Genomic DNA, 15,576 nt, shown 5'->3' with positions numbered 1-15,576 from the left:
TTGGAAACGCCTCAGTAACGGCTACGATAATGCATCCATTTGCCGCCTCTTCCTTAATAACAATGTTCTCATTAACGTTCGTTTCTCTTGTATCCTTTATTAATTGGCTGACCTTTACCTCTGATGATGAACCGAACCACTCGATATCCCTCTTCTTGTCAATATTCACCTGTTACGGAAGCTTTATCCGAGTTTCGGGCGGATATATATCTTTCATTTTCAGTATTCGTGTTTATGTTATAACCTCTGTTCTTCTTTATCCCTTCTGCTTTATTTTTTTAGACATTTCAGCCACCCTTCAGGATGCCTTAACCTTTTAAATGCCTCTGTTATGTATTTAGACTTCTTTTAGGAATCCTCTACTACATATCCCAAAAGCTTCCAATAAAGAAAAAAAATAAACTACTCCTGATTTCTTGTGATTACTGTGTGAGGATAGCAGATGAACGAAATCGTACTTTTTGATATGTTTTCAATAAATTGAAAAATTTGCATCTCAATATCTCCTTCATGTTATGGTATCTAGAAATGGTAGGCTAATCTACTCTTTCTCTTTTTCTGTTGTGAACTGAAGAGTACTGTTTACACTCTTCTGCACTCCTAATTTATTTCCTGTATCTGTTCCACTTGGCACTATAGCTAGCACATCATTAGCATACCTGAGCCATGTGGATCCCGTACTCATAATTGGTTTATAACTGTTAGCCTCCAGTGTATCCATGTAGAAGCAAGCCATGACAGCGCGGAGGGCGGGAGCCTATGGCTAGAGACTTCTGTTATACATACTACTATCCGTTGAAGACAAGCACGTCAGTGACAAGTTACAAGTTTCCCCTAAGTGCTTTCAGCTCCTTCTCTCTCTCTCTCTCTCTCTCTCTCTCTCTCTCTCTCTCTCTCTCTCTCTCTCTCTCTATATATATATAGATAGAGAGATATATATATATATATATATATATATCTATATATATATATCATCATCATCATCATTATCATCATCATCAGGCATTACAAGTCCACTGCTGAACAAAGGCCTCCCCTAACCTATTTATCTGTCTATCTATTGCCAGAGGCCTTAATCCCGTAAGGGTAGGCCACAAACAAATCGCCACCATGTCGCCCTGTCCCCCGCCATTTCACTGACCTGCTCTAACCTTCCTCACCAATTCTTTAACTGAGCCAATCTCTGCCACGTTTTTCCTTCAAATTTCTCTATCCCGTCTCTCCACCTCTGTCTGGCCTTTTTCTGCTACGCTTACAATCTCTTGGTGTCCAGTCAGTCAGCCTCTTGCTCCATTGGTTATCCCATATTCTTACTACATGGCCTTCCCACCTCAGCTCCTGTTCCTCTATAATCTCTTTGACTTTAGTCTGCTCTCTCATTCAAGCTGATCTTATCATGTCTCTTAAAGATATTCCCAACACTGACCTTTCCATTGCTCTCTGAGAACGGATTAGTTTATTTTTCATTAATTTTGTTAGTTTCCAGGTCTCACAACTGTACATTCTAGTTGGAATTATACATTTGTTTTATGCTTTTCGTTTCGTACATAATGGCAAGCTGCTTTTCATAATGTCTATATTTACCAAAAGCTTTCCATCCGAATGTAATGCGTTTTTTTTTTTTTTTTTTTTTTTGCTATCACGGTTTTTCTTTAATTTTAATATTTGCCCCAAGTAATTGTACTCCTCAACTTCTTCAAGAATTTCTTCGCTTATTCTGATGACGCTGTTTGGTGTATGTGGATTATGCATTACTTTAGTTTTGATCTAGTTCATCTTTAGCCCTACTTTGAGACTTTCTCTGTTCAGGTCATTTAAAACTTCTTGCAATGTCTCTGCTATTTCTGAGATTAGGACAATATCATCTGCAAATCTTAAATGGTTTAACTTTTCTCTATGTTCACTCCTTTGTTTTCCCAGTCTAGTTTTCTGTAAATACTTTCCAGGCATGCTGTAAATAATTTTGGTGAAATTGTATTTCCCTGTCGCGCGCCCTTCTCAGTCTTAATTATTTCCCGAGTCTTTATGTAAATAAACTGTAGCTGTTCCCTCATTGTATGTTTTCGAGCTGTTTTACAATGTTCTCATTCATTTCTTGTTCTCTCAATGAATTTATCATTGCTATGTGCTCCACTGAGTCGAAAGCCTTTTCATAATCAACAAAACCTAAGCCCAGTGGTTTATTATATTCTGTAGTTAACTCAATTAGCTGATTCGTTATGTGTAGATGATCAGTGGTCGAATACCCGCTTTGGAATCCTCCCTGTTCACGAGGTTGGTTTTCTTTCAAATTTGTTGTTATACTCTTCGTAAGGACTTTAGTGAAGAGTTTGTAAATGATTGATAATAGGCTAATGGATCGATAGTTACTAAAATCTTTTGAGTCACCTTAGTTTTTTAAGCAAAATAGTTATTGCATTACACCATATTTTTGGAATTTTCTTCTTTTTTATGCATTGAGTTATTAATGACCAAGGCTGTTTTGTACTTCTACTCCTGCATCCAACAGTAAATCTGCTGCTATTCCATCTTCTCCCGGAGCCTCTCCTGTTTTCATGTTTCTATGAGAAATATTTGTCTCGTCTGGTGTTACCTCAGGTATTTCACTTGTGTCAGCTGAAAAGTTAGCTATTGGTACTACTGTCTTTGATGCATACAGTTCTTTGTAAAATTCATCAACACTCTTCACCATCTTATCTCTGCATTTAATGCCTTCATCGTTTTTGTCTTTCAGTGATAAAATATGTCTCTTTCCAAGTGCCATTTTACTTCACACCTGTTTCAGACTTTTTCGTTTTTTGATGGTTTCTTCGATCCGATCGATGTTTGTCTTTCTTTTTTCTACTCTTTGTCTCTTGTTGATAAACTTATTTAATTCCGCTCGTTATATTTCATCTTTCTTAGTTTTTGCTTTCATTTCCATTCTTTTTTTCAGAAGCTCAAGTATCTTTTCTGAATACTTCTTGGCTTTGGTTGTATTAGGTTTTCCTGCTACCTCCGCTGATTCCCCTAGCACTTTTGTTAGTCTGTCATTCAGCTCATCAGTGCCTCATTCAGCGTTACTTTGAGCCTGAAATCTCTTCCTTAGTTCCAACTGAAAGGCTGCTTTGTTTTTGCTTACTTTTATTAGGCATATCATTTTATCTTTAATCATCTTCTTTCTTTCACTTCTGAAATTGAGATTGGCTGTGCCACCCACCATTCCATGGTCACTTCCCATATTTACGTTGTTCATGATTGTGACATATTGATCGTGTTATTCTTATCTGCTATAATAAAATCGATTTCATTCTTTGTTTTTCCATTTGGGCTTCTCCAGGTCCACTTGTCAGGACTCTAAAATATAATACAATACATAATAGCTGGTAGCGTACGTATGTAAGCTAAAGGTTAGGTGAAAGTCTTTCTCTTCTTTTGTGAAAGAAGGTGCTCATTATTCTCATGTTATATATTTCAGCAAAATTTACTGCAATTTCTCTCTTTCATTCCTGTCTCCCACTACAAATTTTCCCATAGATGCTTCTCCATTTTTTGATTTCCCAACTTTTGCATTGAAGTACAGTATATGTGGTCTTTTCTTCTTCCAAAGTCTGGGAGAAGTCGTCATAGAATTATTCTATTTCTTCATATGTGCTTTGAGAAGCTGTGTATATACTTGTATTACTTTCAGGTATTATTATTTTTCTATCTATCTATCGCCAGACGCCTCAATCCCGTTCGGGGTGGCCACAAACAAATCGCCTCCACGTCGCCCTGTCCCCCGCCATTTCACTGCCCCGCTCCCAACTCACACCCCCCTCTCTAATATACCTCTCCACCCCATCCCTCCATCTCATCCTCGGCCTCCCCCTCCCTCTTCCCCCCTCCACCTCACTCACATACACTCTCTTCGTCAGTCTTTCACCCTCCATCCTCTCCACATGGCCAAACCACCTCAGCGTATTCCTCCTAACGTTTCCTATCACATCCACATCCACACCACAACGCTCCTTTATATCATCATTTGTCAGCCTGTCTCTCCATGTGACTCCACAGGCTCCTCTTAAATAACTCATTTCCACTGCTCTCACTCTTGACTTGTGTCCTTCCAGCAACGTCCAAGCTTCACTTCCATACGTTAGAGTTGGTATCACAATACTGTCATTTAGTAACTTTTTCACTTCCATGCTCACTTCCCTGTTTCTTATCACTGCTTTCAAGGAACCAGCAACCGCTCTTCCCTGCTGTACCCTTTCAAGCACTTCACCCTTCAAACCTCCATCCTTACTCATCACACTACCCAAGTACTTAAACGTACTCACATTTTCCAATTCCTCACCATCCAACCTCGCTGTACATTCATTGACTTCACCTCTCTCAAAGACCATCACTTTACTCTTCCCTACATTCACCTTTAGATTCCGTTTCTTACACACTCTCTCAAACTCATCCACCAAGCCTTGCAGCTCCCCTTCGTCTTCACTCAACAACAAAGTATGATCTGCAAACAATAGTACAGGGAGTTTCCAAACACTATCCTCTCTCACCACGGCCACTCCAACATCTACTACCCTACCTTGTACCTCTTTTATTACCCCATCCATGTACAGATTGAACAACCATGGAGATAAGACACATCCCTGTTTCAACCCAACCTTCAAAGGGAAAAATTCACTCAGTTCACCATCCACACGCACTGCAGCCTTAGCACCATCATACATACTCTTCACTGCATTCAACAACTTCCCATCTACTCCATATATTCTTAATACTTTCCACAATCCTTGTCTATCCACCCTGTCATATGCTTTCTCCAAATTCATGAAAGCCGCCTACAACTTCTTTCCCTTCTCTAGAAAATTTTCCACTAAAGATCTAAGAATGAATATCTGATCTACACAACCTCTTCCCTTCCTAAAGCCTCCCTGTTCTTCTCCTACTAATTCCTCTGTTCTTTCTCTAACTCTGTCAATAAGTATCCTACCATACACTTTTCCTATTATACTAAGAAGACAAATGCCCCTATGATTACCACACACTTCTTTTTCCCCTTTTCCTTTGTACAAGGGAATAATTATACCTGACTTCCAATCCTCCGGGACTCTACCTTCCTCCCAGGCCAATCTGCACATTTTCCACATCCATTCTACTACTATCTCTCCCCCATACTTTAGCATTTCACCACACACTCCATCAATTCCTGGGGCTTTCCCCAATTTAACTTTCTTCATTGCTTCCACAACTTCTATCCTACTGATTTCTTCATGTCTTCTCACCTCCCTCCTCCTCCCAGCCATTCCCCAGCCACTTATACTTGCATTACTTCCATCCTCTATGTTCAACAATTCCTTAAAGTGTTCTCTCCATCTGTTCACTTTTTCTCCCTTCTCCACTAGTAATCTACCATTTTTATCTTTCACTCCCCTGCTAACTTCACTTCCACCCTGTCTTACTCTTTTCACCTTTTTCCAGAACATTTTCTTACAGTCCCTCCACTTTACACTCAAGTTCCTTCCAAATTCCTCATCCGCTCTCTTCTTACTCTCTCTTACTAATCTTTTCACCTCCCTCTTTCTTCCTACATATAACTCGCTATTCCGCCTCTCAACTTCTTCCACGCCCCTATTTCTCATCCATTCATTGTATGCTTTCTTCTTTTGTGCCACAGCCTGTCTCACCTCTTCATTCCACCACGTTGTTCCTTGCACACCCCTCCGTCTTCTCTTCATCCCACACACCACATCACATGCTGCACATATTTCTTCTGTAAACATCCTGCACACAGCTGGAGTATATGTGCTCCAATTCATATTTGCCCAATCGTTCCTCCACTTCTCTCTTATACTCTGCCTTTTTCTCATCCTCTTGTAACCTTTCCACTCTCCTTACAAATACTCCTTCTTCCCGTCCTTCCCTTCTTCTATTTCTCCATCCTAATTGGACCTTGATTCTGGCCACCACGAAGCAGTGGTCAGAAAGTCCACTCCCCCAACGTCTATAAGCTCTTGTATCCATTACACATCTTCGCATCCTTTCATCCACACACACACATAATCAATCATTGCCTTCCTTTCATTCAGTTCACCACCCACCCTTCTCATCACTCGTCATGTATACCTGTGGATCATTTTGTGCCTGAAGAGGGTATTGGCTATCACCAACCCTCTCCCAGCACAAATGTCCACTAACACACTGCCATTCTCATCTATCTCAGCAGGCACACCCCACTCACCAACTTTTCCATCCACCTTCACATTCCCTACTTTACCATTCATATCACCGATCAAAAACACTCTCTCATTCCTTCCAAACTTTTCCATGCACACTTCCACATTTGTCCAGAACTCTTCTCTCACTCTGCTTGCACGATCTTGCGTTGGCACATACAGACACACAATCGCCCACATTTGTATTCCAAATTTCAATCTTACCCACACAATCCTTGACCCAATTGATCCATACTCTCTTATGCTCTTCTTCCATCTTTTACTCACAACTATACATACTCCTTCTTTTGCCCTCTCATTCTCACCAACTCCTGCACATATACTCCATCCATACTCCCATTCTCTCACACTCTCACCTCTCCATTTCGTTTCAGTTATTCCGCATACATCAACTTTCGCACCCTCATGCACCTGGACAATCTCTCTTTCACCTCATCATTCGCTCCCCTTACATTCCAAGTTCCAATTACCATGTCCTTTGTCCGGTCCTTGGTCTTCATCTTTTGGTCAGTCCTTGTCCGAGGCTTATTGTTTGTCTTTTTAGTTGGTTGTTTTCCGGGGAGGGGCACCAACCCTCTGCCAACCCTTTTAGTGGCCTTTTATGACAAGCAGGGATACTGGGGGAGTATTCTTGAAAAAAAAAACCTAACCCCACGGGGTTATAATTTTTGCATAGTCTAATTACAACTAATGCTGCTCTGTCAGATGCACTTGTGATTTTAACAATGTTGTCAGCAAGATTTCTGTTAATTAGAAATTGTACACCACTAACTCTTTCACTTTGCCTTCCTCTGTATTAAAATACGGTAGGGGGTTGCTGTCTTTGAACGGAATTACTTTTTCTTCTTTTCTGTGTGTCTCACTCAAACCTGCAATATCCCAACTAAAGTTTTAAGTTCAGTCATTAGGTTATCAAGTTTGTAATCTTCCGCGAGGCTTCTTACGTTGTATGCATACATCCTCATGGATTTCAGTTTGTTCAGTATATCAATCTCTAACTTGCCAACACAGTGCCAATTCACTTTTGGTGGCACACTGCCTGTATGCACAGGAGGCAGTGTGGTTGGACCATTAGTAAATGATGATCCAACATGAACGCTCGTGAAATCAGTTGCAATAGAACTCATGTTCGGTTGGGAGGATTGTGGCAAAGAATCTCGCCTCCCTGCCACATAATTTCTGGTGAGATGTAATTTTTGTGCCACCTTATTCATTATACTCGGTGGAGCCCCGTATATCTACAGGGGGTCCCATGGTCCGTGCCGTCTAAGACAGTACCTCGTATATCTACAAGGCCTTCCTTTATCTGCCAGCCGGGGACGTGCCAGGAGTGGGATCCTGCCCCTTGATATATATATATATATATATATATATATATATATATATATATATATATATAGATAGATAGATAGATATATATATAGATAGATAGATAGATAGATATATATATATATATATATATATATATATATATATATCACCAGTCGAACAAAGCGTTACTCGCGAGGTGGTGGGGAAGCTGGTGACAGTGAGAGCTGGAGCTTCCGTTTCACCAGCACTCAGGACCTGTTAACGACCATCTCCCTCTTGCTGAACCTATTCATTGTTTCCATTAACAGACAGTAAGCCAGCATACTCTCATAACCCTCTACCTCCAATTGTCTATACCGCACTACATCACACCTGTTTCCATTCCCCTATATTTTTATGAATGGAGACCTTTAATCTTGTGTACGGATTAGAGAGAGAGAGAGAGAGAGAGAGAGAGAGAGAGACAGACAGACAGACAGACAGACAGAGAAAAATATACATATAGATTTATTTTTTTATTTACATTTAAAGTGCCGGGAGCGAGCTGGGGTTACACAGAATAAAAACCATTTCCATGTCAGGGTGAGAGTAAATCCATCAGCGATAAAAACCATCGAGTTGATGCGGGTAACCTATTAACTGGCGGCGGCCGAGGAAAAACATTCACATCCACACTGCCTTTCACACCACCAAATATACAGTACACGTATTAGCCAAATAACTGACTTGTAAATTTGTTTCAGCTCTTATTTTGTGGAAACATGTAAATACTTTTCCTAACAACATTCATTTCTGTCAATATTACTGGCCTCAGAATAAGTATCTACTAGTAGATAGAAACGCGTATTTCTGTGGCTTGTTAGCTAAAGTCCCCATCAATTAGTTACACACACACACACACACACACACACACACACACACACATATCTATCTATCTATATATATATATATATATATATATATATATATATATATATATATATATATATATATATACAAAAAAATTGCAATAAGTTTGTCGTAGACAATAGTAATTAAAACTTTAACATCGAATTTATTAAGCGAAGCACATGAAGCTTAAAATGCATAAGATATAAGTAAATGCATTATACAAATAATGCGTTGTTAATAATTATAAATATATAATAAGTAGTTACCATTTTGTAATATCTTTTTTCGTTCATTTATAAATTACTTTATCAGCGCATTGATTTTTGCATAACGCTTTCTTGAAGACATCCTTCTTACCACAAAACTTTGTATCGCAAACTAAATTTACCGATAAAATATCGGAAATAAAGTTATTAACACTTCAATGCCTATGATTTACTCCGGTTTCATAAAACCGTCCCGCTTTAGTCTATTAGAATAGAGAAGACACGAGCTGTCAATGTTAACAAATATTTTTTATGGTGCATATTCAATGCACATATCCTCAGTTGTTGATGTAAATTTGCACGTATACATGGCCATTTTCAGATGTATAAGTTTCTAGAGGCAACTACTCACCATCACAATCACCGTCTCCATATATCGCACCAGTGTTTATCCACAACAATTGTTCTTCACCAAACCAATGAGCATGGCTAGCTTATTAACTATAGGTCGCTGTTTAGTTTTTTGAGCCATGGAACGTCAAATGGATTTTAATCAGCTCTTACTAGACGATTTTTTTTTTCTTCAGGTACAAAGAGCCCCCTAGTACTAAAATGGTTAATGATGCAGTTTTTAACCTAACGTTTTACATTCGGAAAACCTTTCCCAAGATGAAGGATTAAAATGCACAAATACCTAATGGAGCAGGTCTGTTTCCAAAGGTATACACTCTATCAAAAACTTAAAGTATCTTCAACCAGGTGTTATATGGCTTAAGTATGAGCGTTGTTACTGTTGGCACTTTATTTTTTTTCATGACACCTTATTTCTGAGGGACAAAGCATTCCACATGTTATATAAGTCTTGCTACACACATTACTGATAAAAACAAACGGAATAAATTTCACATTACGAGTAAATTATCGGAGATAAATGTCAAAAGTTTCTTCCACTATCTGCAAATATAAAGACGTCAAAAGTTCAGATATTTTTCTGAATGATTATGCAATGACTAGTCAGTGTGTCATTTCATCAACTCGTTGTTTCTGGTGACCCAATTTTTTGTACAGTGTGCAAACCTATTCCTGCTTCCTTCATATGATCATATTTCACCTTTGGAAAGGACACTTCTACTGAAATGGAGGTTAATCAAGACTATATCTTACCCAACAGTTCGAAAATTCTCTCCCAGTAATAATAATATAACCTAGTAGCAGCAACAATGAAATATAAATGACATACTCAGTGACAGGTGCCTCATCAGATTATCAGAATGTTAAACTTTTTGCTGCAATAACTTTTTTGGCATATTCTTACCATGTTCAAAATATCCTATTCGGCCTGAAGGAGATTTACCGAAATAGAGGGTTTGATTTAGCTTTCAATAACTTTTGCAGTACGAGAGACACTTTTAATCTGAATAAAATGACCTGAAGAAAGTATGAGAATATTAAAGTAATATGCCATAGAAATGAATGGGTTAAGGCCAAGCCACACATATCTATGTGGTTTATATGGCTGGGAAATTCCAAGTATTATCGATAACACCAAAAACGTTGTACCTTAAGTAGCCATGGATATTTAGTAAAACCTCTTCTTTAGCGAAGTATTATGTACATTGCACAAATATCCATTTGTAGTGAATGGTCTTCATGCACACTATGACCATATTAAAATTATATAACTACCATAGAAGTCAATATTAAGTTATTATGTACAAAAAAAATCGCTATAGAAGAGGTGGTACAAAACCTTCTATGTATCCAAGAATACCATCCATAAAGCTGTCTCTCCGTATATAACTATGGATCTCCTTAAGCTCTTCAGCTCGAGGAGGACTTACTTTTTATATTAAGTACTTGCTACCTATGAATGAATTTATTCAACTTATGCATGACCTCTTTTACTGAAGGAAGTTACGAATATTCTGTTTAAATCCCTCCAGTTTGAAAACTCTCTCCAACTCTAAATAACATCATTAGGAGGCAGCAAGAATAGAGTGAAAACTACGTCTTCTGGCTGAAGGAGTTCACCCTTTCAATAAAGTTAACTTTTGTTACTCCAGTTTTATTCAGCTAAACAGAGAATTTTCGACTAGGAGAAGTTAGACTTTTTTTTTTTTCAATGCAAGGAAGATGAAACCAAAGACTCTTTCCTGAAAGACCTGGGGTCATAGGTAGCAGGAAATAGACAGAGGAAGACAGCTCCAGAGTTGACCTGTTGCTTACATGAAGGACTGGGAATAATGGTTAACTCATGCATTAGAGAGGTGGGTAGAAAGGAGATGAGGTTTTGCTGTAAGATGGGTGCTATGCACTCGCCGTAGTGGTGGAGGTATGCAAGAAGATAATTCAGAGGAGCAGTGATCATTGAAGCACAGATTGCAAAGAGATAAAAATGCCACAGTGCAACGAAGAGACAGAGTTTGAAGGGAGCCAGTAAGAAGAGAGTAAATGAAACGAATAGCCTTTGACTCCATCTTGTCTTGAAGAGCTGTATGCGTAGCATTCACACAAATGAAAGTTGCACTCTACACAGGGCGAACAAAACCCGTGTATAAAGTCAACAACTGTGCGGGAGTAAAGAAGGCACAGAGTCAGCTTAACACACCTTATCTCTTGGATGCAGATTTAAAATGAGAGGTAATATCATTTTTTTCCAAAATACATACAGGGAAAATGAAACCCCGAGTATGTTCAAAGATGATGCAGGACTGAGTTGGATATTTTCAAAAATTAGAGGATACTCCTGTGGAAGATTCTGACAGGCTGAAGATGTAAGAACTTAGTTTTTTGATGAATTAAAAACAAACAGATTACCTTTACCCCACTCAGGGACATAAGCCAAGTCAGACATTAGGTGTGCCTTAGCCTCAGCCCTTGTTTGTTGAAGTACCTGCTGAGATGAAAGCTGCAAGTAACGAATGGAAAGGTGAAGGGTGGGGTCATCAACATATGAGTGGATTGGGGTAGATTAGATATTCAGCAAGAAGGAAGCGAATTGGTGAATAGAAGGATGAGAATTGGTGATAGGACAGAACCCTGATGAATACCACTATTGATAGCTGTAGGAGAAGAAAGGTGTCTGTCTACAACAGTAGAACGTCCAGAAAGGAAGCTAGAGATGAAGGCACAGATAGAAGAAAAAAAAACTGTAAGAGGGCAGGTTAGAAATTAAAGATTTATGCAAGACTTGATCGAAAGCCTTTGAGGTCTCAAGTGCAATGGCAAATCTTTTGCCAAAATCCCGAAAGGAGGATGTCCGGATGAATGGAAAGTGAGAAGGCAGCCAATGGAGCATCCCTGGCGGAACCCATACTGATAGTTGGAAAGAAGGTTGTGTTAGAAAAGGTGCTTGAAAATGTTTTTGTTGGGTATAGACTCAAATACTGTAGAAATACAGTATGTTAAAGCGATTGAGCAATAGTCAGAGGGCTGGGAATGGTCACTCTTCTTTGGGGCAGGTTAAGTGAGAACAAACATCCAGCAAGAATGAAAGGTACAAGTGAATAGACAAAGGCAAATGAGTTTGCCTAGACATAGTGTAAGCACAGTGGCACAGTTCTTGAGGACAACAGGAGCGACCCCATCAGACCCATATGCCTTGTAAGTATTAAGGCCAGTGATGGCAGAAAACATATGAGTTGAAATTTTAATGTTCGTCATGAGGAAGTCAGAGAAGAGAAGTGATGGAGGAACAGCACCAGAATCGTCTAAGGTGCAACTGAAAGAGAAAATCTGAGTGAAGAGTTCTGCTTTATCAGTAAAAGAAACAGCTACAGAGCCACCAGCAAGGAAAAAAGAAGGGGAGGATGATGGAGTAAAGTTATTAAAAAGGTTTTTGGCAAGGTGCCAGAAGGAGCGAGAAGAATTTGAGTTTGAGAGTTTACAGTATTTTTTATGAATGATAGTATTTTTAACAGAGCGAACAAAAGACAGCATTGTTCCGGGCAGAAACATAAAAGAGATCTGAAACAGGATTGGGTTGGCCCCGGTACATTGTAGGCTTTCTGTTTGTTGTGGACAGCATTAAAATAAGCGTGATTAAACCATTTTTATTTTTTTTGCATTAGCCACAGAATATAATTCTATGTCCAAGAGAATAGCCTCCGTAATGCACAAGGCACACACAGATGGCTCACAGCCATGGAAGCAGTAACCATTCCAGGGAAAATCAACGAAGCACTGCCCGAGGGCCTCCCAATCAGCAGCTCCAAAGTGCCACAGCCGCATCTTCTTGGGAGGGTCCACAGGTCGTACTAGAGTGAGAGGACAGATTAAGGTGATAAGGTTGTGATAAGAGAGAAAAGATGAACAGCTTAAACAGAAGGATCAGTTGTAAGCAGGAGATCAGGTATGTTGGAACTCTCTCCAATGTGGTCAGGGACACAGTTAGGCTGTTGTACAGCTGGTCTAGGTCATTAAGATTAGGAAAGGTGTAGGCTTGTTTACAAGGTGAATCAGTGAAAGAAGAGTATAGCCAAAGGTCGTGGTGAACATTGATATAATCTAGAATGGAAATTTCAGAGAATGGAGAAATTGATAGGATGTTTTCCATCATAGAAATTAGATAGTCAAAGAATTTTTCATAGTAGAATTAGGAGTTAAGTACAATGGACAGATGTAGCTAGTCGGAGAATGAAATGATAACTGAAGTCAGAGAGTACAGAATTCAGAAAACTCAAGTTCAGGAACACAAAAGCAAGATATATTGCTGCATACATATACACAACAGCCACTCTTGTCTTTGAAATGAGTATAGAGAAAGTAGGAGGATACAGTCACCTGAGACAGCTCACTGCTAGTGGGTTCTCCTGGGTATAACAAATCAGCCTACAAGGGTAAGAGTAAATCTGAGAGAGAAAAAAAAAAAAGGCACCATGGTGAAGGGTTTAGTCTGCGCTCATCTAAGGCCATCCTTAAGCCACTGAAACCTGTTATGTTCGTTTTTATTTTACTGTTGTCACAATCAGAAGACCTTCAAAGTAGGAAGGTGCTTTGCATGTGGAGGTTAGACACAAACTCCATGAAGGCCATTGTCAGAGAGGTCTACCCTATGCTGATTAAGAACTGTGTGGTGACAGAAAGAATAGAATGTAAAAGATATCCTGCAAGTTTAGTGGCTTAAACCCTCCTAACACTCAGTGACTAAAGTGTTTCCTCTGTACATAACAATGAGCCTTAATAGCCCAGGCCTGCCTTTTATATTTTACTCTTGCTACGTCCATATGGTTATATTTTAATAGGGAAAGATTCCTTGTTAATAAAAGGTAACAGAATCTACCTCCCACATACCATTCAGTAAAACAGATCTTTCCTTGCTATTTCGTCTGATAACAGCAAGAACATGAACAAAATAACATCATCATATGGAAGTGGTTAACACCATCTCCGTTACTGTATAATTCTCCCCCCCCCCTTTCCATGGACCTTTAAATTCCCTTCTTCCCCATTGTAACTATACCACTCTCCATTCTATGTAGCAATGGGACTCCCAAGGCTAAATAAGCCCAAAGGCATCTTTCATATATTATTCATGATAACCCCAAAGATTGCATTCATAGTGAAGGGGTTTCAAACGGCCTACAATAAAGCCATTTATGCAAAAGGTCATTCATTAACTGAATACAATACCAGTATCAGGATTAATATACGAATATTTTCTCTGTACTTGTAGCCCCTTTCTCTTAAATTTAACCATAGGCTTTACCCCCTCCTTCCTTAAAGTAACTGTAGCCTACTCCCCCCAATCCCTTTTTGTAATTATGGGTCATCTTAACTCCCTCCTTCATCACAGTAATCGTATCCCCTCCTTCTACATAACCAGGGGCCTTCGTAACTCACAGGTGCCCAGGGTCTTGTAAGAGGGAAGCAATTAGGCATTTAAAAAAAAAAAAGAGTATGGGGAAAACCTCAGGGTAAGGACCTATGCTTCACGATTATGTGCCAACTGGAAGAAAGCGGTACATTAAGTGCCCTTCCAGCGCTAATGGGTTCTTCTCCACTGTAACTGCAACCGTCATTTATACTGATAACGAACTTATATCATTATGACCGAGGGCGAAGCCCTCGTGAGTCTCTATTCAAGTAGTGGTATTTTCTCACATATGAGCGACACAATCCGGCCCGGCCCACCCCGGCCCGACCCAGCCCGACTATAACACGTTTGAGAAGCGTACATCTCAGAGCCAATCACGGCGTGGTTTGCACCATATGATAGCCCAATTCTTAAGACTTGTTTTTGACAGGTTTCATCATACCCAGGCTGTGCATGTGGCACGTGACACGCACCAAGTGCAGCACGTCGAAAATCTTCAGAAGAGGGTCACATGCCAGACAGTTTGTCGTGAAGGCATGAAACTCGGTAGGTAGTTAACCATCAATATACTCTAGGCATCCTCGGGGTGCAAGGCGACATTTCAATGCTTTTGGATTTCAATGGCGTCGCTAGTACCTCGCCGACAAAGACGTTTTACTGGTTCTTACGACCTCCAGATGAAATAATTCATATTAGCAGTGACTTCGAGATCTTGGATCTAGATACATACTTAATAATTCCCTTCAACAGGGGAGCTCCTACATATACTGAATAGTATCGCCTGCTGGTAACAAGATTAAAGTTGAGAAGTCACTGGATTCCAGGGATTAAAGCCCCTCCTTCCTCACAGTAAGTGTAGTCCCCTACTCCTACTTAACTCTGGGTCTTTCCCCCCTCCCCCTTCTTCTTCCTTACTGTAACTGCAGTATCCCTTCTACTTTTCTATACCCACAGGCCTTATTATATCCCATACTTCCCTTCCTGTATAACAATATGCTTTCCTAATCCCATCCCTCCTCAATGTAACAGTAACCCATTCTCTTTCTTTGTAACTATGGGTGTCCTACCCCTTCTCCTTCCTCACTGTAACTATAATTCTCTGTCCCCTTTCTTGATGGCGAGTGGAGCCGGATTTATCACCAGCACT

At 39.7% G+C, this 15,576-nt stretch overlaps 1 pseudogene; it reads left to right on the top strand.

Annotated features, from left to right (window-relative positions):
- LOC145394981 (uncharacterized) overlaps window positions 1–15,576 on the top strand; it is a 62,925-nt pseudogene that overhangs the window by 36,465 nt on the left and 10,884 nt on the right.

This window comes from Coenobita brevimanus, chromosome 29 (genome assembly GCF_032717465.1).
Source record: "Coenobita brevimanus isolate Jiangsu-jjx chromosome 29, ASM3271746v2, whole genome shotgun sequence".
NCBI lineage: Eukaryota > Metazoa > Arthropoda > Malacostraca > Decapoda > Coenobitidae > Coenobita > Coenobita brevimanus.
Note: the sequence above shows the minus strand (reverse complement) of the source record. Positions and strands in the feature narration are given on the sequence as shown.